This window comes from Canis lupus, chromosome X, assembly GCF_003254725.2.
Source record: "Canis lupus dingo isolate Sandy chromosome X, ASM325472v2, whole genome shotgun sequence".
NCBI classification, from domain to species: Eukaryota; Metazoa; Chordata; class Mammalia; order Carnivora; family Canidae; genus Canis; species Canis lupus.
Window position 1 is genome coordinate 22,641,130 of NC_064281.1, and position 27,586 is coordinate 22,668,715.

The 27,586-nt window shown below is 37.1% G+C and overlaps 1 long non-coding RNA gene across 1 annotated transcript; it reads left to right on the forward strand.

Moving 5' to 3' along the window:
- Positions 1 to 93: 93 nt before the first annotated feature.
- LOC112655762 (uncharacterized) lies at positions 94 to 25,928 on the forward strand. Its single transcript, XR_003133869.2, has 5 exons — positions 94 to 256; positions 14,997 to 15,141; positions 17,267 to 17,386; positions 18,676 to 18,790; positions 23,658 to 25,928. It is a non-coding gene; the product is annotated as an uncharacterized LOC112655762 (long non-coding RNA).
- The last annotated feature ends 1,658 nt before the right edge of the window (positions 25,929 to 27,586 follow it).

The window sequence follows — 27,586 nt, forward strand, 5'->3', positions numbered from 1 at the left end:
GCGTGAGGCGCAGCAGAGTTGCGTGTGGCGTGAGGCGCCTCTGGATCGCGTGTGGCGTGAGGCGCAGCAGAGTTGCGTGTGGCGTGAGGTGCCTCTGGGTCGCGTGTGGCTTGAAGCGCCGCTGGATTGCGTGTGTCTGTCATCAGCTGTAGTTGTCGCTGTTGTGGCAGCGACGGTGGCCGAGATGACAGGTCGGGAAAGTTATGGTAGCAGACGGCGGAGAAGTAACACTCAGGTGTCCCTGGCGGTTCCCGAGGTCTGTAGTGCTCCCCGGAGTCCCATCTCTTCTTGCTTCCATCTTATGTTTCCCGCTCTCCATTTTGCCCTCGCATATTCCTCAATGTGGGTTTACAGAGTGAGCCTTTGGCCTGCTCACGTTTGTCTAGGAAGGCCTCCATTACGGCGGCAGGGTTCTTAGGATTGTTACAGGACTCTACTGCAAAGGAATGGTCTATACGTGTTGACGCAATTGCCACCGAGCTTACAGGGAGGCTAAGTGGTTAGGGCAAAGCACTGTTCTTTCCATAAAAACTTTTGTTCTCCAGAAATATTCTTGCTTATCAGGTGTGTGGGGATGGATACTTAGGACTTTAAATAAAAGAAAGCTTAATCACTTATGTCCTGACCAATTCAACTCCTAACATTTCACGTTGAGGCTCCCGGCCACCACACCCCACTCCCCCGACACACCCACCCAGAAAAAGAAACAGGAGCCAAGTGAAGTGTAGACTATTAGCAATAATCAAAGATATGTACCTGGTTCTTCTTCATAAAGCTTGGCCTATTGTCTGTCACTCACCTACCTATCCTTGGGGGAGGATCTTGTGCCCCGCCCGAGGCTGGGCTTAAAGTGCTGCATTTACTGCAATGGGAAAACCATTTTTTCCAATGTAACCACACTCCTCATTCTTAGAGGAGTGTCGGACCAGAGAGACAGAGTTGAAATTAGCTAAGAGTGCCTATTGAACATCACAGATCAATTGCTTCATTTCTTTTCTTGATCATTACAGCGATAATAACAACCACAACTAAGTAATACTTGAGTGCTTATTAATATTAGAGAGAAAGGCAATAAAATAATTGATCACATTTAATACTTGAGTACTTTTTATGTTCAAGACAGCGTGACAAGAACTTTCATATCTCTTTGTACTTAATTTTCATAATTAAATATGAACAGATATAGGAGTACAAACAGTCCTTCCTTCTAAGATCAGGAAACAAACTCAGAGAGGTTAAATAAATCGCCAAAGGTCACACTCCTAATAAGTTAAGGAACTCTGATTTGAATACGTGTCTTTCTCATTCCAAAACTGGTTTTCTCAGCCATTGAACTATGCTAGCCCCTTCTTTTCTTGGCCTTCGTTACATTTTATTTCACATTCCTTCCATCTATATAATTTGTAATCAACATAAAATTATCGAGAAGATGAAAGTCACGCACTTCCTTCTTTAGATCCACATCTGTGTATAGCCAGCCAAAAAATAGAAGCTTGTATATGGCAACTTTGTTAAATATAATTTTAATAGTAACCAAGCTGATTTTTGATGTAGCAGCAACTTCTGCAGTTTTCTTTAAAAAACAATTTTTTTTCCCCAAAACATTAACCCTGTTATTGCAAGGGAAAAACAGAATTGGGCCACATCAAGCACATTTGGACTTGAAGAGTCCTGTTTGTAACTCATTTTAATAGCATTGGAAATGTGTGACAATTCTCAAGTAGAGCACAGAAAAACTCTTTCACCTACCTCTTTTGCAGTGTTGCCTCCCGGAGATTATAGTACAGGGATATTCTCTGGGACAGTACAGCTGGGGCACTTGGAGACCTGAATGGAAACGACAGTCATTTCATAAGAAAATTCAAATCAATGCCAGGATACTGCTGGTTTACAAACCTTTACAAATCATTAATAATAACTAAACATAAGAATTAATAAATGACTAATACAAACACTGGTAGATGTAGTTACTAGTTTAAAATTTCTGTCTTATTTCAATGAAGGAATATGCAAATATGTAATAATAATAATGACATGCATGCTAATAGTCCCATTTTTTCTCTGCTGTGGTTATATTAAAGTTTCTATCAGAATCAATTATAATACTGTCAATTGTCTGAATATGCCCTCAGGTTTCATTCTCTGAGAGGCATTCAGCACAAACCTATGTGTTCTCACAATTTTATCACAGGGAGTTTCCCTTAGGCCAATTAAGGTCCCTTTACCTTAATTAGGTTAACGAGAATCTCTTTCCAGTCTAAAAGAGCCTCTAGTCCAAATTTCTTGTTGCTGTTCTGCAGTAGATTCTCTCAGTTCCTGTCTTATTTGGTTTGGGAACTAGAACAATGCCCGTTTTTGTCTCAGTAGTTCTATCTCCCTAAGATTATTATTTTATTGTTCTGTTGTTTTACAGAGAGCATATGAATATGAATATATATGAATGACAAATGCCATATTCTAGGAGCTGTGTAGTCCCTTTTATAGATATTATTTATTTTTTATTTAACCCTCATACAATAATGGTATGAGGAAGATATTATCACTACCATATTAGAGAGAAAAAACTTGAAACTCCAACAAAATTGAATCATACATTTGGTTCAAACCTCTGCAGTAAGTGATATTGCTAGGATTTGAAAGTAGGCCTTTATTGTTCCGACTCTCCACTTTGCTGCTCCTAATATGTAAAGCTTTCCTCTTAAACTATGCATAAAGTGTTAGAGTAGATGTTTATAACAATTGTGATTTTTAAAAAATCCTGCCTATCACTGCTATTTGATGTTTCTCTGTTATATTTTGTGAAGGAAAATCATTGAGGCCAGTTCAGAATTAAAATAGGTAGATTTGGGGATCCCTGGGTGGCGCAGCGGTTTGGCGCCTGCCTTTGGCCCAGGGCGTGATCCCGGAGACCCGGGATCGAATCCCACATCGGGCTCCCGGTGCATGGAGCCTGCTTCTCCCTCTGCCTGTGTCTCTGCCTCCCTCCCTCTCTCTCTCTCTGTAACTATCATAAATTAAAAAAAAAAAATAGGTAGATTTGATTTTAAGACTCTGGATCCCTCTTCTGTTTTGGATGCCTTTCTCTCTCATGCTTACTCCCCATGACCTGAGGGTAGTAAGAAGTAGCTCTTGATAACTCTGTCTTGAAAATTGTTTTAGGTAAGGACCTTGTAATTCATCCACATTTTAAACTACTAAGAGCTTAAATTTTATATTTCTCAGAGTTATTTTAGAAAATGATAAAGGAACAAGTCTACCTTTCTGAATTTTAGGGATAGGTAACTCAAGCCACATGTATATACGTAGACCATTTAGATATCTAACTATTCTATTTCTAAGAGGAGAGAACATTTCACAGTTGGAAGAGCAAAGTGATTTTTAATTTTATGAAATAGCATTAAAATAGAATTATTCAAGTGTATCTGCTCTAAAATTTTCAAGTTCAAAATCATTAGTGAAAAACACTCATGTATGTTTTCTACAAGTTCTCCAGGTAACTCATTTGGTGGAATGTTGGCCTTTTTTTGGCTACTATCATCTCTAATTTGGAAATCTATAACAGTCTGCCCTGGCTTCTGCCTTTTCCCCCCACTAGTATATTCTCAACACAATAGCTGGAGAGAACTCATTTAAAACACACTTTATTCTCGAACTCCTCTGCTCAAAATCAATGTGTTTCTGCCTTATTTAAAATAAAAGCCAAAGTTCTATCTATGGTTTATGAGGTCTGGCCTCCTTGACCTATTTGAACTCTTCCTTTAATAGTCTCTGTCTCCTTTCTCCAGCCACACTAGCCATCTTACTCTGTCAGAAGCACACCAGGCACACTCCTGCCTCAGGGCCTTTGTACCTGTCCTTTTATCTACCTGGAACATTAGTTCTCAATATCTACATGGCTCACAGCCTCACTTCATTAAACCATTTATTCAAATGCCCTTTACTTCCAGTGAGACCTTCCCTAGGCACCTTTTTAAAACTGCAGAGACCTTCCACCCCAACCCATCCATCTATTTTCTTTGATGTATTTTTTTCTCCATATAACTTAGCATCATCTGAATATTTTGTACATTTATTCTGTTTTCCACAACCAAAGTATCAGTTGTTTGAGGGCTATGATATATCTGTTCATTTTTCTTGTTGCTGTGAGCCTCACACTCAATAAATACATAAATGAATGCATATTCTTTCTAGGATGATTTCCAATAATCTATTTATTTATTCTTCACAAAGCTATGAGCAACCCCTATGTATAGGTCCTATACCAAGCACTGGGAAGAAAACAGTGAATTTGAAATTTATTTCTGGTTATCTTATGAAATAAATAAATAGTATTAACAGGCGGTATTTCTAATTTTCACGATACATCTGGCATTTCTTCTGCTGCTCCACTCCCACTCTTCTTCTTCTTTTATTTTAGATTTATTTACTTATTTCTGAGAGAGAGAGAGAGAGAGAGAGTACATGCCTGTGTGCATGTGGCAGGGGGGGTTGGGGCAGCAGGAGAAAAAGAGAATGTCAAGCAGTCTCTCTGCTGAGTAGGGAGCCCAATGCAGGGCTCAATCTCACGACCCTGACATCATGACCTGAACCAAAATCAAGAGTCAGATGCTTAACAGACTGAGCCACCCAGGTGCCCCGCCCCCCCCAATTTCTCTCTTTTGGATTGTTTTCTTCTTATTGATGGTGACCAGAGAAGTAATATTCTCCTGTTTTAGGCTTTTAATTGCATGAGTAAGCTGGATGTTTTCCTCTGTCTTCTGTCAAACTCTTCTTCCCCAACCTTGGACTAAATCACAGTGTTTTCATCAACTCTCAGGCATTGAAAGAACCCTAATTTTCTCATATTAAAATTTCCAGTCCATTTCAATCTTCTGTTTCAGTCATGTCTTGTCCAAAACAAGTCTGTCACCAAGTTTAGAGTCAAAAGATGGGGAAGTATGCCCCACCTAAGATGGGAGAATTATAGAAAATTACATAGCAAAGGGTGTGAGTGGAGGGAAGGAGGACTTGGGGACATTAATGCAGTCTTCCACAGCTTGAATAAAACAGCTATAACTTAGAACTTTAATGGGTGAAGAGGGATATATGGTATAAAGAATGTTAGGATGTGTGGATATTTAAAACCTTTTAGGGGTGTATAAAGAATGTTAGGATGTGTGGATATTTAAAACCTTTTAGGGGTGCCTGCGTGGCTCAGTCGCTTAAGTGTCTGACCCTTGGTTTCAGCTCACATCATGATTTCAGGGTCATGAGATCAGGCCCCTGTCGAGCTCCATGCTCAGTAGGGAGTCTGCTTCTCTCTATCTCCCCTCTGGCCCTCCCCTGACTAATGGTGTTTTTGTTTCTCAAATAAATAAATCTTTAAAGCCTTTTATTCTCAGCTGAAAACATTATCTTGTTATGTGTGCATTGCAAAGTACCAGCTATTATCTTCCCAGTGCTCAGAGGTAAGAACCACTTTAAGTATTTTTTGGATCCATGAGCAGTTTCTATTAGTACTAGCACATTTTCCACTGAGTGCTTGGCTTCCTTGGAAACTCCAAATCTTTTGCTTACATCACATGGAATTAAAGGAGGAAGAAAAGAGAGGGGTGAAGGTAATATTGTTCTCTTGACCACAGGTACATTTAAGACTTTGACTTTCAGTGCCATGCTCTCCTCTTTTTCTTCTGTTCCAAGAGTTTACTTCTTGACTCTTTGACTTTTAAAAAAAAATGTACAATTCATAGATCTCCTCTTCTTTATCCTGATAGACCATATTATTTCCTGTTCGTACCCAGATCTCCACAAATAACACTAGCTGACTACTTACTAATTACCCTACAACCACGTTATATAAGTAACAGCAATGAGCATCGTTTGGAGTTAAAAACTGCTCAGTGTTTGTTTAGAGGCAGTAATCGTCTTCATTTCTCCAGTATAGCACTAGATACATTTATATTGTAAAACATAAATTTCCATTTTTTAAGGCAGTAGTTGATTTCAATTTAACATTTTTGCTTTAATTCCATTAACATTTAAAGGAGTGCCTTGGATATATTTGATTTTTTTTGTTGAGATAATTGGATTGAGTTAGAAACAGAAAAAAAGTGTTTTCATGATAAGGGAAAATCTCAAACACCTTGGCTAGTATTGGTTTTGGATATATTACTACTTGAAGTGTGAAGATATGGTTCATTCCTCCTGAAAAATAACCTTTTATGTTTTGCTACCACTAGGCAATCTGCTACCACTTTCTTAGGTGGGAGAGCTGCCATGGCTGTGTAGGAATGTATTTCCGAATCACATGCTGACATCATTTAGAAAAATATAAGACTTTTGTTTACAGTTACTTAAAAGAGTAATTTTTAAAACCTCTTAACTTAGCAAATTTCTTTATCAGATATATAAACGATATATATAGCATCACATAAAACAAACATAAAAGGTTGTTGTACTCAACATGTATTACCTAACTTCTTAAGTACAATGACTGTATCGTTTCCCTGTGTCTCCAATGGCTTTTAGGGCTTGTATTTCCCATGAAAAAGGTTCCCTCTAAAAAGTCTTCTCTCCGCACAATCTAAGGCAGCACCCCCTTCTCCACTTATGCTAACATCACTCTATTTTAGCTTCTCAATAGAACTCTCCCAGTATAGAATTGCCACATCATTTATTTACTTTAACTGTCTTAGTCACTCCCACCCCACCAAATGTAAAGGCGAGTCCAGGCCAGTCTTATTCTCCCCTTGGAGACAATAGGCATTCTGTAAATATTTGATGAATGAGTGCTTGAAAGAATTTGAAAGATCATTGTTTCTACATGCTGCAGAGACATGGATAACATTTCTAAGAAATTGTCTCCTTAAATAGGCCTTCATTGAGATGTCATCACTTGTCACTAGCTCTTTTAGCACTGTTTGAAGTTTATAGTCAACTTTCCCTTTCGTCTACCTTTGATAGTTTGACTATCAATATTTTCTCCTCAACATTAACATTCCACCCCAATTATCTTTCAGCAAAACCTCTTATCTAATACTTCATCAAGAGAGTAGATACCAACTCAAGGCTTGCCTTCCATTTTCAAGCAACCTTATTCATATGTTTAGCAATTTCTACCTCTCCTTCTTCCATCTCAGAGAAAAGGACCTAGCCTTCTCCTCTTTAAGAATCACCTCGTATTCTGCACTCTGCATATTGTGCCCTTCGGGCCTCCTGATACCTCTTGTTCCACAAATTATTCTTTCTGTGACTTTAATCTGCCTGGGAAACATTTCTTTTCCCCCTTCAATTAAATGTGCCCCAGGTTCTTCTATCTTAAAATAGTCAAACAGATGCTCAAAACAAGAATCACATTCATAACTTGAACAATAACACTGGTAGTACCCTAAAATGAGAGTAAAAATGTTTATGTTCACTGCTGTATTCCCAGGATCTAGAGAAAAGCCTGGTGCACAGCAGGCATGTAATCCGAAGATTCGTTCATTAGCCAGGTTTTAACAATTGCCAGTGTTTGCTCTGTGTGGCAGACACCATTCCAAGTACTTGGAAGGTGCTCTCTCTTAATCCTCATAAAACCCTTATCGTTATTAGTTTCACTTTATTGATGCAGAAACTGGGGGAGAGCAAAAATAAGTAACTCATTGAAGGTCATGGAGGCCTTGCTCTTAATCTCTAGACATGCTCTTAATTATAAATAGATAGTTGTACCTTTAGCAAGAGATGGATGGATGGATAGATAGAAATTTATATGTGTGTGTATTTTCATCTCTATAGAAATGTGTGTGTATGTACATATGTCTCCATCTATATCAGCCTGTGTGAGTTATGTATCTGTCTCTCTATCTCTATTGAATGATGTTCAACTTTAGAGTGCAAATACTGTATTATATAAAAAGAATTAAGTCCCTTGTCGTTTTATTAAAATCTGTTACTTTAGTATGTGGTTTCACTAACCAATTTTTTTTTTAGTTTTTTCTTACACTACTTTATGCATGAAGATAATAAGGTTAACAAACTTTCCTGAGTTTCAACATAAAGCAAACATTCAGAGTTTAGTTTTGCACCCTGGTAGTCAGATTCAAGAATCTGTGTGCTCGGGCAGCCCGGGTGGCTCAGCGATTTAGAGCCGTCTTCAGCTCAGAGCGTCGTGATCCTGGAGACCCGGGATCCAGTCCCACGTCAGGCTCCCTGCATGAGCTTGCTTCTCCTTTTGCCTGTGTCTCATTAATAAATAAATAAAATCTTTTTTTTTTTTAAGAATCTGTGTGCTAAGTTATTTTGCTACACAGTAGGTGACCATTATCATTTCCTTCTCTTTAAATAGATACGGAAGTTACAGTATATACCTACATTATAAAATCACAGGGTTAGTATCTTAAGTTTTGGGGACAAGCAAATATATGTTTCTTTTTTTAAAAAAAATTTCATTCTTCTGCATGTGGATGTCCAATTTTCCCAGCACCATTTATTGGAGAGACTGTCTTTTTTCCAGTGGATAGTCTTTCCTGCTTTGTTGAATATTAGTTGACCATAAAGTTGAGGGTCCACTACTGGATTCTCTATTCTGTTCCATTGATCTATGTGTCTGTTTTTGTGCCAGTACCACACTGTCTTGATGACCACAGCTTTATAGTACAACCTGAAATCTGGCATTGTGATGCCCCCAGCTATGGTTTTCCTTTTTAATATTCCCCTGGCTATTCAGGGTCTTTTCTGATTCCACACAAATCTTAAAATAATTTGTTCCAACTCTCTGAAGAAAGTCCATGGTATTTTGATAGGGATTGCATTAAATGTGTAAATTGCCCTGGGTAACATTGATATTTTCACAATATTAATTCTACCAATCCATGAGCATGGAATATTTTTCCATCTCTTTGTGTCTTCCTCAATTTCTTTCAGAAGTGTTCTGTAGTTTTTAGGATATAGATCCTTTACCTCTTCGGTTAGGTTTATTCCTAGGTATCTTATGCTTTTGGGTGCAATTGTAAGTGGGATTGACTCCTTAATTTCTTTTTCTTCAGTCTCATTGTTAGTGTATAGAAATGCCACTGACTTCTGGGCATTGATTTTGTATTCTGCCACACTGCCAAATTGCTGTATGAGTTCTAGCAATCTTGGGGTAGAATCTTTTGGGTTTTCTACGTACAGTATCATGTCATCTGCGAAGAGGGAGAGTTTGACTTCTTTGCCAATTTGAATGCCTTTCGTTTCTTTTTGTTGCCTGATTGCTGAGGCTAGGACTTCTAATACTATGTTGAATAGCAGTGGTGAGAGTGGACATCCCTGTCTTGTTCCTGATCTTAGGGGAAAGGGTCCCAGGGTTTCCCCATGGAGAATGATATTTGCTGTGGGCTTTTTGTAGATGGCTTTTAAGATGCTGAGGACTGTTCCCTCTATCCCTACACTCTGAAGAGTTTTGATCAGGAATGGATGCTGTATCTTGCCAAATGCTTTCTCTGCATCTATTGAGAGGATCATATGGTTCTTGTTTTTTCTCTTGTTGATATGACCAATCACATTGATTGCTTTATGAGTGTTGAACCAGCCTTGCATCCCGGGGATAAATCCCACTTGGTCATGGTGAATAATCTTCGTAATGTATTGTTGGATCCTATTGGCTAGTATTTTGTTGAGAATTTTTGCATCCATGTTCATCTGGGATATTGGTCTATAATTCTCCTTTTTGGTTGGGTCTTTGTCTGGTTTTGGAATTAAGGTGATGCTGGCCTCCTAGAACGAGTTTGGAAGTATTCCATCTCTTTCTATCTTGCCGAACAGCTTTAGTAGAATAGGTATGGTTTCTTCTTTAAGCGTTTGATAGAATTCCCCTGGGAAGCCACCTGGCTCTGCCTTTTGTGTCTGAGGAGGTATTTGATAACTGCTTCAATTTCCTCCCTAGTTATTGGCCTGTTCAAGTTTTCTATTTCTTCCTGTTCCAGTTTTGGTAGTTTGTGGTTTTCCAGAAATGCGTCCATTTCTTCTAGGTTGCTTAATTTATTGGCATATAGCTGCTCATAATAAGTTTTAAAAATCGTTTGTATTTCCTTGGTATTGGTGATGATCTCTCCTGTCTCATTCGTGATTTTATTAATTTGTCTTTTATCTCTCTTTTTTTAAATAAGTCTGGATAATGGTTTTTCTACCTTATTCATTCTTTCAAAGAACCAACCCCTGGTTTTGTTGACCTCTTCCAAAGTTCTTTTGGTCTCTATTTCATTGAGTTCTGCTCGAATCTTTGTTAACTCTCTTCTTCTGCTGGGTGTAGGATCTATTTGCTGTTTTTTCTCCACCACCTTTAGGTGCAAGGTTAGCTTTTGTATTTGAGTTTTTTCCAGTTTTTGGATGGATGCTTGTATTGTGATGTATTTCCCCCTCGGGACTGCTTTTGCTGTATCCCAAAGATTTTGCATGGTTGTATTTTCATTCTCATTAGTTTCCATGAATCTTTTTAATTCTTCCCTAATTTCCTGGTTGACCCTTTCATCTTTTAGCAGAATGGTCTTTAACCTCCATGTGTTTGAAATCCTTCCAAACTTCTTCTTGTGGTTTAGTTCTAGTTTCAAAGCATTTGGCCTGAAAATATGCAGGGGACAATCTCAATCTTTTGGTATCAGTTAAGACCTGATTTGTGACCCCATATGTGGTCTATTCTGGAGAAAGTTCTATGTGCACTTGAGAAGAATGTATATTCCGTTGCATTTGGATGTAAAGTTCTGTAATATCTGTGAAATCCATCTGGTCCAGTTTATTATTTAAAGCTCTTGTTTCTTTGGAGATGTTGTGCATAGAAGATCTATCAATTGCAGCAAGCGCCGTGTTCAAGTCTCCCAGTATAAGTGTATTATCTAAGTATGTCTTAACCTTGGTTATTAATTGATTGATATAATTGGCAGCTCCTGCATTTGGGGCATAAATGCAAATATATGTTTCTATTTCTCCGTTTGTATTCCTCAGCCCCCCCCTTTTGCTCCTTAATGGAAGGCATAGAGAACAATTAGATATCATGTGCTACTTGATTATCTCCCTCCCTTAAAGTATTTGCCCCTCATATAGAAACATTCCTATCCTATTTATGATTTTTTGCTCTAAATATAGAAAAATTAATCTTGAATAATACTTCTGTTTCCTCATGCCTGTGATATGTTACTTGAACTTGCTTTCAGCAATATCTTACCCCTTTCACCTTTTACACCTTTCCCCCCCTTTCCAAATTTCTTTTTCTTATCTTTCTGTATTTCTTTCCACTCTAGACTCTTAAAAGATCTTTGTAAAGATAGGTTTTATAACCATTCATCTCTTCTGTTATTGAATAGGATCATTCCTTGGAATAATTACATTATGGAGCCTGCCATTAATTTCCCAATTTATATCTAGTTTATTGCAGCTGTATGACGAGAAGCCCTTGTAACATTTTCCATTTGAGATTATTTAATTCATACCTGTCTCCTTCTCCTACACACACAAGTACGTGCCACCCACAGCTAGAACTGCACTACTTAAACTGGCTTTTTTTATGCTGAGCAGCTATTTGTTTTGCTTTAATTTTAAAGATCTCCAGGTAAGAAGATAACTTTCATAAGTAATATTCTCCAGTATTATTCAACTTGCACCAATGGGACACTTTTTTTGTCCTTTTCTCTCAAATAAACCTTCCTGCTTCAATTTCTTCCTATTCTCTGTTCACTGACAGAAGCAGGGCTTGGAGGTTCACATATGTTGAATTGTGTTCTTTCATCTGAAGGTTAGGGCCAATCTTCTTCAGGCCAAACCTACCTGACCTTACCATTGCATTTATGATCCCTTTCATAACCAGTTGCTAATCTGGCTGTTTTTGTTGCATTTTCTCTCTTCATAGCACCTAATTGCAGTTGCACATCTCAAAGAGAAATATCATTCCAATTTAGGACAATTCTAAATATCTTTTAAAAAAATCCTCCATTATTCTAAAATTATACCTATCTAATTATCCAGTCTGCATGTCATGTGTACTTATGTTGCCTTCAGCAATATAAGCCTGTGTTTCACTTTAATTCAACAATGGGAAAACGAGAGGAAGGATGTGCTTTTTTTGCAATATTCTTGAGGTTGCTTTGGGCACATACTTACAGGAGCCTTTGCCATTTATTAAGGATAATCAGCAAAGAAAAGCAAAGAAAAATGATAAGGCATATCCATTCCCTAGGGCTCTAATGTTCAGGCTCAATTGGAGTCTTGAGGGTATTTTAACACCTAAGGCCTCTGACTATAAATCTGTCCCTCAGGTCTTTTCAGTTATTTCAGGGAAGTGTCAGTTGCTCACGGTACAAGAAGCGATTATCCCCACACAGAAAATAGTTCAAGGAAAGAAAGGAAGAAACCTAGTTAGTGAAATAAGGTACCAAGAGAAGAAAATTTACAAAGAAAATAAAAGAGCACATTGAAAAAAGTGCAATGATATATATTTACTGTTTATCTTATAGTCACCAGATAAATATAGATATAGTGGCATATAACTATATTCACCTATATCTACATTTGCATCCATATTTATATCTCTCCTACGTGTGCACACATATCCAGTCTGTAACCAAGAGGAAGCAGACCTGGTGGTTTAGAGCTCAAACACAAAATTAAATACCTCAACTTGAAACCGAGGCTCTGCCAGGCGCTATCCAGGTGACATGGACAGGATACCTATTACGTGTAGGCTTCAATGTATGCATCTCAATGTATGTAAGTGCAGCCATTACCTACCTCCTTTGGCTGTTGTGGGAATAGAAGTGGTAACAGGCATAAGACACATAGATGGGGCCCAGTGAAGTTATTATTTGAACATGGTGGTTCATTTAAAAATCTCGTACCTGAACAAGAACAAAAAAGTGTTCTTGAACACACTTCACTTTCTTTTAAGGGAGATGGGTCCGAGAAACCGAGAGCTTTTGTTGTTGGCCAAGGGGTTAGGTGGTAAGTGCAAATTTATCACAACAGCTGTTTCGAGCCCTAAGGGAGCTCCATAAGAGACAAGAAGTCCCTCTCTCTACCTTCCTGGCCTCAGCACTGTCTGAGGTGAAGACAGCAAAGGAGAACCTCAAAGAAAGGGAAAAGGGCACGATCGGCTCCCTGAGAGGCTTTGGAGGAGGGGCTAGTCTAAGGTGCATTTTGGAGTGAGATGGTGAGTGCTGTGTAATAGGAATCCTCCCCACCAGCCGCCCACCACCCCAGCCTCTGGGTAACCTTGCTCTTTCTCAATACCCTCGGTAGTAATTGGTTTTCTTCTGAAAATAGGTCAAGTTGCTCAGTTTCATTTACAGCTTGAGACCAGGGCAGAGTCATTCTGTGCAGTCTCACCTTTCCATGGTCTACTACTTAAAAGAGCTTTAAATTGCTGAGCACACCAATATCATGACACCCACTTCCCTTAGAGGTAAGTACTCTACTCGGAGTTGAGCAATTTTCTACAATGACATTTTGATCACCAAATTCAAATTTCCCAAATCATGTATAGTTTCTCTAGTTACCAGTTCACTTTTCAAAACTTCGCTAAATTTTTCTAGCCTAAAGACAATTTATATTTAAAGATATTTACACATTTCCTACAAACAAAAATAACATTCATCTTCAAGGGTCTAACAGTTTTGCAAAATACATTTTCCTCTATGAATGTTAAAGAGCACAGCTCAGAAGCTAAGCAGTCATATTGGACTGAAAATATTCAGAGGATTAATTCTGGATTTATTTTGGATTGTCAGTGTGTCATTTGGGTAAGTGACCTAACTTCTTTTTGCCTCAGTTTCTTTTGTGATGGGATTGGAATGATATTAAGACTTCTCTTTTGAGACTGGACCTGGGAAATGAAATTTAAAATATATTTTCACCTAAGCTTTACCATATAATGCTGAAAATATCAGCGAATTTCATGCTCAACTAACAAAATTAATTGAATAAATGTTTAAATGCAAACCAACACACTGTCAAAGACTAGACATTTAAAACTGGAACCACTATTTATGAAAGTTAAATGAAGTTATTTCAAGTATCCAGTGAGTATTTATTGAATGCCTCCTATGAGCTAGGAAATTTCCTGAGGACTTAATGGCAAATGCTAAGATGGATGTTCACCTTTATGCCCTCTTGAATCTTCAGCTTAGAAGGGAGACACTTAAACACCTGTCATGTAAGCATATCACAGGGGCACACAAGATCACCTAGACATATCAGGGAGTCTTTCCAGAGAAAATGATTAAGTTGTACCTTGAAGTACAGTTAGGGTTACAGGTGTGTTTGTGTGAGTGTGTGTGTGTGTGTGTGTGTGTGTGTGTGGCGGGGGGGCGGGGGGGTGGAGGGGGGAGAAGAGGCAAGGAGGCAAGAGAAGGTACCACAGCTAGGAAGAAAAGCTGATCCTAGTTCCTGAAAATCAGAATAGTAGGTAAATTTGAAAAGATGAGCATGGCAGTATCCTATTTGTATTGTGTGGAGAAGGAAAGCAAATCAGGGATCCTAATAAAGAATGTTGCAGACATCTTAGTGAGAGACTGTTGTGATCTGGACTGCAATTTTAGCGGTGAGGATAAGGAGAAGTTGATAAATTCAAGAGGCATTTAAAGGTTTTAATTAACAGAACTTCTGGATTGATTGGAATGAGGGTGATCAGGGCAAGGGAGACACAATAAAAAATAATTACCAACTTGGTAAATGGCGGTGTCTTTCAATTAAAAAGAAGGGTGGGTTTAGGGTGAAAGATTAGTTTAGCTTGGATGAATTGAGTGTGGCATACTTATAAGACAGAATACTACAATAATAGGGCTGCGGAGTGATACGATGGTTATTTAACCTATGTATTCTATTTATCTGGATGTGACACTGTGATGTTCTGCAGAGTGTTTGGAGGGACTTCAGAAAGAATGAACCGAATATTTTCACGCCATAGAGCTAGCTGTTCCATCAGAAAAGCTTAAGGTAGCTGTCAAGGCTAAAGAGAGAGGTGTCAATGCATCTCTTTTCTTCTTGCAGCATTGCTTTACTTTCTTTTCTAGGTTTGCCTCTGTTTAATTGTGGCCAAGCTCTACCAATACCTAAATAGAGAGAACCATGCTTCCTAAGCTGCAAATGGCAGAAGTGAGAATTGCTGCTCTCCAGTTTCTTCTGCTATCAGCATTTACTTGCCAGGATAAGTTGAAAGTAGGTAACTCATTGAAGGAAGGGTGATACATTCTGTGTTTCTTCCTCACCCTTAAATTCCCTAAAGTAATGGTGAGCAAGGGCTGGAATTGTTTTCCCAACTCTTCTACATTTCCTTTCCTGAAAAGTTGCAAGAGTGGCATGTGGAACATAACCGCCTGCTTTTTCTGAGTGGATTTAGAGTAACATGGTAATTGGCTTGCAGAGATTTGGAATGTTGGCTTTCTTGTTCTGAGAAGGAGGAGACAAGTGATTCCAGGCAAAAATGGGAAAACAATAAACATTTTTTCAGTGTTTCTCTGTGTGTGTGCGTGTGTGTTTGTGTGTGTTTAGCTGCCTCACTTGGACTTTGTTTTGACCTCTTTCTGTGCAGGTGTTTGCCCAGTACTTTACTGCCAACCCAGTGCTCTTCTTTCAACCCTTTTCCTAGAATTCCCCCAAACCCATTTTGCCATTAAAACCTAAAGACACTACATTTTCAGTATGCAGTGTATGGGAAGCTTTGCGCGGGGTGTCAGTGGGCTTTTAGTAATGAGCAATGTCAAATGACCCTATGTACAGTCATTCAAAGATGACTAGCCTAAAAAGTGCTCCACATTTTAAACTTCAAGTAAGTCTTCTACAATAAATCTTTCAGTTATTTTTATTTTTTTTATTTTTTTTTCTTTCAGTTATTTTTAGAATGAAAATGCCTAGAATGTGGATTGTTAGCTCACCAACTAGGAATGTGTGGCCTGGTTGCAATGACCCCATTGATTTGGGTTCATTCCCAACTATGATTTTTGACGAATCTTTAGTCTCATGTGTCCAATTCTGCTTTGCCATTCTCTTATTTTGGGGATAGATATTTTTAGACTTGATATCCAGAAAGCCAGTTTTTTCCTCCGTTATATACAGATCTTTCTATATTGTTAACCCTATAACTCCAAGCAAGCCAGAAATTCTGAACTAAAAGAAAGTATTAGCACCCACCCCTTTTTTGAACTGTTGCAGTTGTAATTACGGAGGAGGTATAAAATTAAAGATCATTTTGAAAATGTAAATTTTCTCTTCTTGTTATTATATACAAGCTGAAGAGTAGATTCATGCATTAATAAGTGCTTTTTTATTTGCCTGCTGAGAAGGCAAAGTTGACTTTTGCTAGAGTCTTTTAATTCTTTGAGTAATGAAATATCTGAAGGCATCTCTACTTAGTTTTAAGAGAAATAAATATAGGGTGCCTCACCCATAAATAGTTAGGATTGCATTTGCTTTCTTTGTGTGAAAGATACATAATTCATAAGCTAATGGGTTGTAAAGGTCTTCTCACCAGTAAAATTATATTATCACTCCCAGGAGTAAGATAGTTGAACTATTCTGTAATAACTCATTCAAATTTATTTTCTCTTAACTTTTAAAACATAACCCTTTCTTTTTAATTTTGCCGTTAGAAGAATGCCCAGATACAGAGATGGGAGTTACTAGAGTGAAAACAGAGAGAAATATTAGATAATATTCATATGTTTATCTTTTTTGTAATATCTTGTTTACTTTAGAAAGAGAGAGATAGTATACAAGTAAAGGGAGTAGCAGAGGGAGAGGGTGAGAGAGAGGATCTTTAGCAGACTCTGTGCTAAGTGCAGAGCCTGATGTGGGGCTCAATCCCAGGACCCTGAAATCATTACCTGAGCATAAACCAAGAGTCAAATGCTTAGCCAACAGAGCCACCCAGGTGCCCCATACATATTTATCTTTTGATGGAGAAGAAAGTTAATTGTTAAAAAATTGGTAATAAAAGCATTGACTGTTTAGCAGCTAAAATGCAGATACCATTAGATAACTTAAATTTTTTCAGGAATCTTATTTCTTTTTTCTTTATGGATTCATCCTTGTGGTACAGAGTCTTCTATAATGACTCTCATTGATCTTGCCTTATGGTATTTATGACTTTGTGTAACCGCCATACATATAGGTGTATGGGCTCAACCTAGTGACTAGCTTCCAACAAATGGAATATGGCAAAACTGAGTGACATTACTTCCAAGATGAAGCTATAAAAGACTGTGACCTCTGTTTTGCTTACTCTCTCGTTCTCATTCTGGCACTCCCTCTGGCTTTTCTCTCTTGCTTGCTCTGATGAAACAAGATGCCACGTGGAGAGGCCTATGTGGCAAAGAACTAAGGGTGGCCTGTGACCAGCAGCCGATAAGAAACTGAAGCCCTATGACCAACAGCCCTTGAAGAACTGCATCCTGATTACAACCATGTAAGTAAGTTTGAAAGTAGATCCTTCCCCAGTAGACCTTTCACATGAGATCACAGTCCTATCTAGCACCTTTATCTCGGCCTGCTGGTCCCTAAGCCAGGGGCACATGTAAACTGCACCTGGATTCCTGACCCACAGGTCTCGTGAGCTCATAAATGTATTGCTTTAAGGCACTAAGTTTTGGGATAGTTTGCTATGGAAAAATAGGTAACTAATAAAATCCCAAATAAATATTCACTACTATACTGCATTTCATGTATTTACATTTCTATTGCATATAAATTTATCAAAGTTCAGTGACAGCTGTTGTGTAAATTAAACATTTATAAATATGGAACATGTATATAGTTCCAGAAGCCATTTTAAAATCATACTGTTTTCATGGTGAATTTGTCACTAAAGAAAGAGGAAACATAATTTTGAATTTGATGGTCAAGTAATTTTTCTTTCCAGGATAATTTTAATCTGAGGTCCTGAGATTCATAATGGATCATTATAAGCATTTGGGACGGGAAAAGTTTTCTCTGCAAAAAGTATGCATTACCTGGTCCCTTCCCACTAAATAACAGTAGTGGGCCAGATGCTGAGAAAACAAAAATATACCCAAATAGTTCCTCATCCATCCGAAGAAGATCATATTGGTTCTAGATTAGAAACAAGAAATTCTTGAGTGGGCTTCAGTCTGTCTATGAGCCTTCCCTTAAAAAAAATTAATGTAAAATGTTCTGGTTTTCTGTGCATTTTTCTGGAGAAAGGGTTCGTGACTTTCATAAGATACTAAAAAAGGCTAATGGCTCCCAAATATGTTAAGAATGCCTGGAATGCACTTCCAGACTAATTCTGTTATAGTGGTTAAAACATTGTTTAATAACGGGAATTAGTTGGCTGATTAAATGATTTTTGTACTTATTCAACATATCTATCAAGGACTATGCTAGGCAGTAGAGTTACAACACTAAAGAGACATTTGTGATTCCTTTCCCGAGGAGCCCACTCTTTAGTAGGAAAGACATATATTAATCATGAAGAATTCTGGGAAGACAAATTAGAAAATGTTTGTAAGCATATAACTGGGTGTGCCAGTTGTTTGCCTATTTGTTGTCAGATCCATTCTCTTCCTTCCCTTGCTCAATTTATACTACAAGAGCTAATTCTGCAAACAAAATTGTGCAGGCTTCTCTGCCATCTGGTGTCTTCATGGATTTGACTAATGGGAAGCTTGAGCAGAACACTGGAGGGTCCAGAGCAGAGAGAGGCCAGAATAACTCTCCCCTCTCTCTTTGCTTTAGGAGGGTCTCTCAGCAGTGGCTCTGGACAGGTTCCTCATTGCCTGTACCTCCAGCTGGGCAGCTTCTACCTCTGTGGTTCAAGTATCCATTTTGTGGCTCCAATTCCTGATATCTGGTAACAGTATTTCTTCCCTAGACTTTATTCCAGTTCTAGTCTATACTACTTGGTGTGAATCTGTTTCCTAACTGGTCCCAGACTGCTGCACTAGGACACTGAAACTGGTTAGGGAAGAGATGTGTCAGGGAGACTTTCCCTGAAGATATCAGAGATAACCTGGATTCTGAAATATGAAAATGTATTAACTAAGTCAAAATGAAGTTAAGACAGGCAGGAGAACATTCCAGGAAGAATGAGTGCTTGTAATTTACCAAAACTTAAAGGTCAGTATTGTTGAAGTTAGGAGAGCTATGTGGAACATGGCACGAGATGAAGTACATAAAATACCAAATTTTACAGTGCTTTAGTCAGTGTTAAGAAATTTAGTCTTTATCATAAGAGCAATGGGAAGCATTTCAAGGGTTTTTGAGCAAGTGGTTTTGAGTAATGAGGTGACATGCTCCAATGTGTGTATTTTTAAATATGTGTGTTTTTAAATGTGTTTTTAAAGTTTTAATATGTGCAGAATAAATTAGGGAGGATTATAAGTAGATGTTGGTATGAGAGACAAAGAGTTATTGTAGTAAAAATTAATGCTAGTTTGGGCAATATTGTATACAATACTAAAGCTATTTAAAGTACTTTAGTGATGCTTTGAAGGGGGGTAAATCACATGAGGTAAGGGAGGTGACATAATTGATACTCCTTGGCAAAAATATGATTGATGATGTCATTTAATGGATTAGAAAAACTAGAGAAAGAATGGATTTGGGAAGTAATAAGTTCTTTTGGATCTTTTTATTTTTTTGTGAATTTGAATTCACTGGAAAAATAGTATAGAGTCTATTTGTTAGGATAGCAGTGTTGGATTTGGCATTAATAATCCCCTTTACTGGATTTTTAAACTTTTGCTCTGTTGGGTAGTTGACCAGCAGAGAGTTGGTCTGGACATATTTTAGATATGTCATCTGTGATCTTGAGTAAGTGAACTTATTATTTGTGATCTTGGTAAGATAAGCATTTCCATTAGAAAATATTTTAAATAACTTTTTGGGAAGCTTAGTTTTCTGCAAGCATATGCTATTCATTTTAGTGGTTTTATTTTCCACATACTTTGATTTCTACTAGATACTTAGTAAAGTCTAGGAAATTTTAATTGAATTATGCTTTTCAAGATGACACTTACCTTTTTTTCTCCTCCTAAACTAACATTGTTAATCATATGGCAAATTGAATGAATTTTAGAAATGTAACAACTCTTAGTTTGTGGTGCTCAATGTGATCCTCTCTGAAAATTTGGGTATGAGGGAAAAATAGAATGCCAAATAGTTTCTACATTTCAGAATTAAGTCAGTTGTATTAAATGCTAATTCCAAACTTTAGTAGAATATTTAGTGGAATATTCATATTTCAGAAAATATGAATTACTTTGGGTTTCATAAAAAAGAGCTAATTACCTTTACTCATTTAAAGTTCTAGACAGTTTTTTTTTCTTTAAAGCTCACGTTTAGATATGATATTGTAATATTCTCAAAGTATATGGAATGAAAATGTAGACATCTGTCTGAATCAAGTCACTAGAAACATTCGACAATTCATAGTGCCAGGAGGAAAAATCTGACTTTTGAATGTGGTTATGCTCACTGCTTTGAGAATGCTTCTTTACAAAAAAAATTGGAGTACTTTAAATGAACTATCTTATTTTAGGGTTTTGTAGACCGTTAATGGAGAGAACTTTTGGGGAAAAGGTGGAGGACAAATTTCCTTGACTGCAAATTATTAGATTAATTCACATGTCAGGTTCACCTCATTAACATTCTAAACTCTTTATGTCTAGAAAGATATCTGTCAAGATCACATAATCTGTTATTCTGAGATTACCACTCTACTTTTAGAATAGCATCTCATTGTGTTTCAAGTAAGCTCCCTGTACCTGCAAAAGTAATTCCAAATTATCTTGTTTTTAATTTGTGTGTGGAGTGGTGTTTTTTGTTTGTTTGTTTTTGCTGTCTTCGTTTTATGTTTTTATTAATTTATTAATTTTGTGATAGCATAAAACTCCAAGTAGTGATTATCTGGTGGTAGCTTTTTCAGAGGGAATTTTAATTTTTTAAAAAGATTTTATTTATTTATTGATGAGAGACAGAGAGAGAGAGAGAGAGAGAGAGAGAGGCAGAGACACAGGCAGAGGGAGAAGCAGGCTCCCTGCAAGGAGCCCGATGTGGGACTCCAGGATCATGTCCTGGGTGGAAGGCAGGCGCTAAATCACTGAGCCACCCAGGCGTCCCTTCAGAGAGAACTTAAAACAACATTGCAGTGATGCAAACATCTGCACTTGAATGTTTACTTTAGGCATTTTATATCAGTTTAACATATCAATTTTGGTAAAAATGTATGTGAGTAATGCAAAATCCTATCAATAAGGGATAGTGTTCTACCTCACAGAGAAGAGAATAAATGTTCAACCATCTCTATGCATAGGAAAAGACAATATGCACTCTTTTCACAAAGACATGCAAAATGGACTTGGAATGTTCACCATTATTAATACAAGACATGATGAGAAGGTGGCTTTTCAAATAGTAAATGCATAAAGGTTATTTAACTTTTCGGGCAATAGTATGTAATTAGTGATGGGGCACACAACCAGATTCATTGAATGGCTTAATTTACATAATATTATAATAAAACCATTTAAAGACATATTTTGGTATTATATAGTACCTCAAATTATGTATCTTTATCTAGATTCAAATAGATTTATTTCCATTTTACTCTTGTCCACTTGGGTTCTGCTTACTTAGATTTAAAGCATGAAGGAGAATGTTATGGTACAGTCATGGTTTGGGTGTTGAAGTGCAAGGTGTGAATACAACAAGCAATAAGAGTTTCTTTCCTTACCTATTAGTTTCCCACTTCCATTTGTACACCATTTTTTAAAGATTTTATTTATTTATTTGAGAAAGAAAGCACGAGTGAGAGGAAGGGGCAGAGGAAGAGAGAGAAGCAGCCTTCCCACTGAGCAGGGAACCCCATGTGGGGCTCGATCCCAGGACCCTGGGATCATGAACTGAGCTGAAGGCAGAGGCTTAACTGACTGAGCCACTCAGGCGCCCCTCGTATGTTTTCAACAAGTTTATTTTCTTTTGTGCAAAAGATTGTTATATTGGACACACAGTCTACTGACTGTGCATGATATATAAAAACAGTTCTAAAAAATCTTAAGTTGTGAACCCTATATTAAAAGGAGAAAAAGAACAGCAAAGACTCAAGGCACCAAGGCAGAAAATATGTATGCATCCTGCTTATCTGCTACTAATTTTGCGCCAAATTCTTCTCCTCTTTTTCATGCTACTAGCAATGATGTTTTCTAAATTCTAATTTCTGACTTTACTTTTCTGGCATGGAGAAATGGAACTGATTATTTTGACAACTGTATTAAGATATAATTTACATAGCATAATAATTCACACATGTAACAATCCAGTGAAATTTAATACAGAAATAAATTTGGGTAGCCATTGACAGAATTCAAATTTGATTTTGAATTAAATATATAATTTGTTATATATATAACAAATTTTACCCCTTGCACCTGTCTCCAGCCATCCTTGTTCCCAGCCACGATCTCGGCTAACCATAAATCTACTTTCTTCTCTATTGCTTGCCTTTTTGGATAGTTCTTATAAAGAGGATCATACAAAGTATTTGGTCTTTTTGTTTTTTGTTTTGTTTTGTTTTGTTTTTACTTAGCATAGTTGTTTGAGGATCATCATCCCCTGTAGCATGTATTATAATGTTTTTTCATAACACAGCTCATATTCAACTTTGTGGATGCACCAGTTTTTCTTTACGCATTCACCCATTGAAGAACATTCCAAATATTTACACTTTTTTGTTATTATATGTAATGCTCCTGTACCTTCACTAAAAGTTTTTGGGTGGGCCTATGTTTTAGTTCTCTTCTGTAGAAACCTATTTTTACAATATTACAGCATCTTTTTCAATTTTTAACATCTTAGAAGCTAACAGTCTGCTTGCAGAGGTGGTTGCAATTGTTTTCATTCTCACCAGCAAGGTGTGAGAGTTCCAGTTTCTTCACATCCTCAAAAACATTTGTAACTTTCTGTGTCTTTTTTTAAAAAATTCCCTTTTCTGTGCGTATAAAATGGCTTTCAACATTTTATGTATTTATTTATGAGAGAGAGAGAGATTGAGAGAGAGAGAGAGAGAGAGAGAGAGACAGGCGGAGGGAGAAGCAAGCTCCATGCAGGGAGCCAGACATGGACTCGATCCCAAGTCTCCAGGTTCAGGCCCTGGGCTGAAGGCAGCACTAAACCGCTGAGCCACCCGGGCTGCCCTAAAGGATTCTTTACATATTCAAAACACAAGTCAGTTATCTAATAAATGATTTCCAAATACTTTCCTGGGTCTGTGATTTACTATTGATCTTTCTTAATATTGATATTTGATCTCCAGAGGGTTTTAGTTTTTATAGATTCATCTTGTTTTGCATGTATGGTTTTGGCGTTGTGCCTCAGTGATCATTTTCTTTTAATGGTTTTAACGTTTTGGCCTTTGCCTATAAGCCTGTTGTCTACTGTCCATTAATTACTTTGGAAGGAGGGGATTGAATTAAGGTCTTCAATCATCCTTAGCATGATGATGTGTCATGACTCCAACATCATTTGTGGAAAAAAACATTTCTGCATTGAACCATTTGGCAACTTGCCAGATCTCAGTTATTGAAAATATATGCATTTATTTTGGACTATGAATTCTGTTTAGTTGGGCTATATTTATATTCTATTACCAGTACTATTCTCTTTAACAAGTTTTGAAATGAGAAAATTTTCATTCTACCACTTGGTTCTTCTTTTTTAAGGCGCACTCTGGAAAACAGTGTGGAGGCTCCTCAAGAAGTTAAAAATAGAGCTACCCTATTACCCAGCAATTGCACTACTGGGTAGTACTGATGTAGTGAAACGCTGGGACACCTGAACCCCAATGTTCATAGCAGCAATGTCCACAATAGCCAAACTAACTGAAGGAGTCATGATGTCCTTCGACAGATGAATGGATAAAGAAGATGTGGTCTATATATACAATGGAATATTACTCAGCCATCAGAAAGGACGAATACTCACCATTTGATACACTTAATACTAGATAAGTCCTTTATAAGATATGGGATTTTCAAATATTTGTCTTTGTGGGTGGCTTGTCTTTTAATCCTCTTAGAGTTTTTTTTTTTTTAAAGCCAAAACATTTAATTTGGTGATGTCCAACTTACCCTTACTTTTCTGTCATAGATTGTGCTCTTGGTGTCATCTTTAAGAACTCTGCCTAACTGTAGGTCATGAATATTTTTTTTCCTGTGTTCTCTTGAATTTTGATAGCTTTATATTTAAGTCTGCAATTTTTTGAGTTAATTTTTGTATAAGGTGTGAGGTTTAGGTTCAGGTGTTTTCTTTGTTTTTGCCTAGGAAAGACTAATTATTCACACACTGCTGAAAAGAATATCTTTCTTCCATTGAATTGCTTTTACACTTTGGGGAAGAATTGTTGGACATATTTTTGTGAGTCTACGGTTTTGTTCCCCCTTCTTTTCCATTGATCTTTCTATGTGTCTGTCAGTATCACATTGTAGTTATATAGCAATTCTGAAGATCAAATAGTATGATTCTTCCAATGAGATTCTTTTTTTCAAAATTGTTTTAGCTATTCTAGTTCACTTTAGCTTATCTATTCAGACCTAATAAACATGTTTTTTTGTAGGTTATCTACATTGCCATTACACAGCATTTCATCGATGTATAAATTACACATTCCTGGCTTTTCTGAAAAGGACACAGTAAACATATAAAAAAAGATTTAAACATATAATTTTATTTTCTTTAGAGGTTTATTATTTCAGAATCAAAATGGAATTTTCTGATTGAATTTTCTCACTCTTTATTATACATGAGGAAACATAGATCTAGTGATTGTTCTTATGAACCTGAATTTTCTGGCTTTACCAATGTGAGCTGCAATAATTAGTGTGGAACATCCATTACATTGTGTTCTATGAAAATATTTTGTTTTGCAACATGAAAACACATATAAATCAAATGCAAATGAACAGAGTTATGTAAAAAGTTTATTATTCTAAATTATTTGATTATCTTTTAGATCAATCTGACCTGACCCTAATCCTACATCTTATTAGCACAGGGTTTTGTTTTTGTTTTTGTTTTTTTATTTATGATAGTCAGAGAGAGAGAGAGAGAGAGAGGCAGAGACATAGGCAGAGGGAGAAGCAGGCTCCATGCACCGGGAGCCTGACGTGGGATTCGATCCCGGGTCTCCAGGATCACGCCCTGGGCCAAAGGCAGGCGCCAAACAGCTGCGCCACCCAGGGATCCCTCTTTTTTACTTTTTCATTGAAATTTATGTAATTTCTTAATTATTAATTACAAACTCTTTTTAATAAAATTATTATACCTACTTATTGACTCAGATTATCAGATGTTATTTATTATTATTTATCTATTATTTCAATAAATAGATATATCATTTAATGGTAGTAGCCATATTGATCATTAGGCCTCACAATAATATGGTAGGCAGTTTCTAGTGTGGCTCACAATGACCCAGTTTCCTCATATTTATGCTTTTGTGTAATTCCCTCCCCTTGAGTATAAGTTGAACCCAGTGACTTGCTTTTAATGAATAGAATTGGAATTATTAGAATATTTTGTTCTAATGAACAGAATATGGCAAAAGTGATACCATTTGTATGATTAAATTACAAAGGTGTATGCTTTCTATTGTGCTGTACTCTTTTTTTGCTGCTATTATCTCTTCTCTCATTTAATAAAACAAACTGCCATAAAACAAGATGCTCTAAGGAGAGGCCCACGTGTCAAGGAACCAAGGAAGGCCTCCAGTCAATGGCTCACGAGAACCTAAGGCATCAATCCTGCAACCCATTAGGAACCTAAACCTAATCCTGCCAGTACCACCTGAATAAAGGAGGAAGCACATTCTTCCCAGTTGACCCTACAGATGTAAGCAGCCTTGAGAGAAACCAAAAGCCAGAGGACCCAGGTAAATCGTGTTTGGATTCATTACTCATAGTGACTGTGAGATAATAAATGTTTTTTTTAAACCATTAAGTTTTGGGGTAATTTGTTACACAGCAATAAATATCTTACATAAATAAGCTATTCATTTTTAACTGCTGTAGTCTGGTGGTTTGCTCTGACCAGGACCCTACATCAAAGTAAAATGTGACATTGAAGCAATTATGAAGTAAGTAAGCCTCAAAAAAACTTTGGTAATTCGGAGGAAAATATAAGTTGGCTCAATCTTTCTTTGCTCTTAGTTTGTCAAGATTTGGCAAACAGAGCAATGAGGAAAAAATCATATTTATTGAAGACAAAGAAAAATCATGTTAGCACAGATTTATAAAACAGTGAAAAAGCTTTCACTCTCACTTCAAGTCTTTGTCAACAATGAGAACATACCCATGTTAAGATATTTACAGAGTGAAAATTGATAGTTTCACACAACTCTCCACTCTAAAACAACTTTGTATACTCTATGGCCTATAAAAAGATAAGTGTGGAAGTTTTTTTGTTTTGTTTTGTTTTTAGGGATTTTTTTTCATACCCTATTAGAAATATGGTATGAGTTTCCTGGAACTGTTGTAAGGAAGTACCATAATCTTAGTGGCTTAAAACAATAGAAATGTATTCTAAATTATAGAGACTGGAAGTTTGAAATCAAGATCTTGACAGGGCGAGGGCCTTACTCTCTTTGAAGACTCTAAGGCTCTGTGGAAGGAGCCTTCCTTTCCTCTTCTAGGTTTTGATAGCCCAAGATGTTTTTGGTTGTGGCAATGTAACTCTAATCTCTGCCTCTGTCTGAACATAGGTGTTTTCTCTTAATGTGCCTTCTTCTATCTGTGTGTTCCTGAACTTTCCCTCTTCTTAAAAATACATTAGTCATATTGGATTAAGACTCATCTTAACCGGGATCCCTGGGTGGCGCAGCGGTTTGGCGCCTGCCTTTGGCCCAGGGCGCGATCCTGGAGACCAGGGATCGAATCCCATGTCGGGCTCCCGGTGCATGGAGCCTGCTTCTCCCTCTGCCTGTGTCTCTGCCTCTCTCTCTCTCTCTCTGTGACTATCATGAATAAATAAATAAAATCTTTAAAAAAAAAAAAGACTCATCTTAACCACCTCATCTTAACTTAATTATATCTGCAAAGACCCAGTTTCAAAATAATGTCACATTCAAAGGTTCCTGGGGTTTGGACTTCAACATATTTTTTTGGTAGAGGACACAATTCAACCCATAACAAATAGTATTTCTTTCCTTTGTCTTATGAGGTCTTTTTTTTCAGTATCTATCCTTGGCTTTGTTACATCAGTCAACTTTTTCTATGCCAGTCAAACAAATACTTCCTGTCATCCCACAGCTTACTATCCTGTTTTTCCCGCAATATTCTAATTGTTGTCCTCTTCAAGAGGTTATGGACAATGCTGTAGCAGAGTTTTCATTACATATAATTTTGTAAAATAATAGCTCTATCTAAAAGAAACATTTAGAAAAATCCTATCTTTTAAATAAGAATATTTTTTCCTTTATTACACTTCAACATTCTGAAATTTATTCTGATTTTAAGGGATCTGGATGTGAAATTCTGTATCATAGATTATGTTAATATAAGTTGTTGCAATATCAGCCACATATTTTCCTGTCATCCACAGGTTGGTTGATATTGCACCCCCTTTACAGAGTGAGATAATAAAATGATATTACTTC